Source organism: Crocuta crocuta, unplaced genomic scaffold (assembly GCF_008692635.1).
Source record: "Crocuta crocuta isolate KB4526 unplaced genomic scaffold, BGI_CrCroc_1.0 scaffold1015, whole genome shotgun sequence".
Lineage (NCBI taxonomy): Eukaryota > Metazoa > Chordata > Mammalia > Carnivora > Hyaenidae > Crocuta > Crocuta crocuta.
In genome coordinates, this window is record NW_027532631.1 from 152,325 (window position 1) to 155,677 (window position 3,353).

Below are 3,353 nucleotides of genomic sequence, written 5' to 3' on the forward strand. Positions count from 1 at the left end.
GACTGGTGGCTCAGTCAGGTGAGCATTTGATCTCATGTTTCGTGGGTTTGAGCCCCATGATGGACACCGTGAGCAGACCCTGGTTGGGATTCCCTCTCTCCCTCCCTCTCTCTCTGCCCCTCCCCTACTTGTGTGAATGCTCTCTTTCAAAATAAATAAATAAGTTGGAAAAAATTCTCTCCCCCTCTCCCCCACTCATGCATGCTCTTTCTCTAAAATTAAAAAAAAAACCAAAAACAAAATAAAACCCCTCAAAGCCATAATTGAAAATATTGATGATAAATTTATTGCCTGAAAATGTAAAGCTTTCATAGAGCAGAATGTTATAAAGAGAGGTAAATGATTGATTAATGACAAATTAGGTAATACATTTCATAACACACATGATACATGATAGATTAAGATCCTTAATATACAAAGAACTCTTACAAGTGAATTTTTTTTTTAATTTATTTCTATGAGAGAGAGAGACAGCGTGAGCAAGAGAGGGTCAGAGAGAGAGGGAGTCACAGGCTGAAACAGGCTCCAGGCTCTGAGCTGGCAGTCAACACAGAGCCCGACGCGGGGCTCGAACCCACGAACCGCGAGATCATGACCTGAGCGAAAGTCGGACGCTTAACCGACTAAGCCACCCAGGCGCCCCACAAGTGAATTTTTAAGACAAGATGGTCACCTCCATAGAAGAACCAGCATAGATGATGTCAGACTTATACCAAAAGCGGTGGATAGACTGTGGTATATCCTATACCACAGAATACTATGCAGCCATCACAAAGAGCCACCGGGAAATATATACAGTGAGGGTGGTTTTTCCAGTGTCAGTAGTGCTCACCTGTCTCTTGGTTCACAAGGCAACCATCCCACTCCTAGCTCATTACCCAAGAGAATTATTGTCTTCACGCTCAACCTCGATACATGAACAGCAGATCTGAATCTAAATGTAGTCAAATTTATCAAACTTCTCTTTCCTGGTTAGTGGCTTTGGGGGTGCTGTTCTAGAAATTTTGTTGTTTGCTCTTCACAGAGTTTTAATTAATTTGAAACTGATTTTTCGGGTATAGTGTGAGGCAGGGGTCAAATTTCATTTTTCAAAAGAAAAAATAGCTTTCACTTTTTTTAAAGCTTACTTTCTTTTATGTTTAGTAATCGCTACACCCAATGCGGGGCTTGGACTCATGACCCTGAGATCGAGAGTCATGTGCTCTAGTCAGCCAGGTGCCCTGAATTTCAGCTTTTCACATAGATCTCTGACTGACCCTGTAGCACTGCTCTGCTGAGCTATTTTGTCATAAGTCAATGTCCATCTATAATGTGGCCCTGCTTCTGGATTCTAATATGTTCCACTGGTCTATTGCTCTGTCCTTGTGCCCACATCACATTGTCTTAATTACTGTGGCCTTAAGGTAAATGTCGATGCGGTGCCTGGCTCGCTCACCTGTTAAAGCTGCAACTCTTGATCTCGGGGTTGTGAGTTCAAGTTCCACATTGGGTACAGACATTACTTAACAATAAATTTAAAAATCTTTTTAATTAAAAATGTTTTTAATGTTTATCTTTGAGAGAGAGACAGAGAGAGAGAGAGAGAGAATGTGGGTGAGGGAGGGGCAGAGAGAGAGGGAGACACAGAATCTGAAGCAGGATCCCCGCTCTGAGCTGTCAGCACAGAGCCCAATGAGGGGCTCCAACTCACAAACTGTGAGATCATGACCTGAGCCGAAGTCCAATGTTTACCTGACTGAGCCACCCAGGTGCCCCTAAATTTAAAAATCTTAAGAAATAAAATAAATGTTGCTATCTGGTACCAGGAACGTAGATTGAGATGAATCCATAGATGCGTCTGTGAAGAACTGACACCCTTAAAACACCAAGTCTTCTAATCCCAATTACTTAGGTCTTGTAAGCTGTATCTCAATAAAATTTTATAACAGTCTCAGTCTTCATTAGCACTCTGGAGGAAATCACACCCACAAGTTTCTAGCGGTGCTGTGTCAGTCATCAGCCTTTGATTAGACAGTGAAGGAAGAAAGTTAGAAATAGTTCAAGTCAGTTTATAAACAGTAAAGTTAAATCTAAATCTGTATCTTGTCATCACAAAGCTGGATTTCTACACAGCCTATTTACTAAACTTTTCTCTAACAGTAAAACATAGGGTTGGTTTAAAAAAATGTTTTTAAGTTTTTATTTTTGAGAGAGAGCGCACACACACACTCACAAGTGGGGGATGGGGAGAGGGAGAGAGAGACAGAGAGACAGAGAGACAGAGAGACAGAAGATCTGAAGCAGGCTCTGCAATGACAACAGGAACCCGATGCAGGCCTTGAACTCGCGAACCTTGAGATCACGACCTGAGCGGAAGGCAGATGCCCCAAAGATAGACTTGCTTTAACATGCATCTTCCAAAGTTTGTCCACTTATAACCTTGAGATTATGTTTGATAAAATGTTTGTGACAGAAAACTGTATTTGTTCACTTAAACTTACAAGCTACATTTGTCCTAGGAGTGAATTGGCCTCCTAATATTCTGATAATTATCTTCCTATGATCCCTGTGATGTTTCAAATCACTCAAACGGCGTGGATTTTCCGGTGCTCGCGATACTGTCTGTTTTGCTGCTCGACCTCATCACCCCTACAACGTAACAACGGCCCCAGGCTCTGGCTTGTTCTGTCTTTCTTTCTGCTTTGCACTAAGAGATTGATCTGAAGATTCACATTTGTTTGATGATGATGATGATTTCACCCCAAAGAAAATTTTTCCTATTGTTTTATTTGACCACACCCAATCTGATCTTTCCTTCAGGAACTTTCTATCTTTATTGTGGTAAGGACACTTAACGTAGCTTACCCTGTTAAATTGTTTTAATGTCTATTTATTTATTTTTCAGAGAGAAAGAGAGCACAAGTAGGGGAGGGGCGGAGAGAGAGAATCCCAAGCAGGCTCCGCACTCTCAGCACAGAGCGCAGCGAGGGGCTCGATCCCACGAACCATGAGATCACGACCTGAGCTGGAATCGAGGGTCGGATGCCTAGCTGACTGAGCCGAGCAGGCGCCCCTCCCTGTTAAAATTTGAAGTGCACAGTACGGTATTGCCGCCCGTTGGCAGGCTCTCATCCCGGGGGGCTCTAGAACTTACTCGCCTTGTATGACTGAAACTCTACAGCCATTGACCAGCAACTCCCACTCTTCTTTGGTCTCTGTACAAAGTCTTCTCTTGGGTCGAGGCTCCATGTCTAATTGTTACAAGTCTATTTCACTTCTCATAAACGAAATTACTCTCTAAATTCAACTTAATCTGGTTTTCTAACGCACTAATTTGGTTTTCTGAAGTGTCCTTCCTGCTCTTCGGTGCCTCT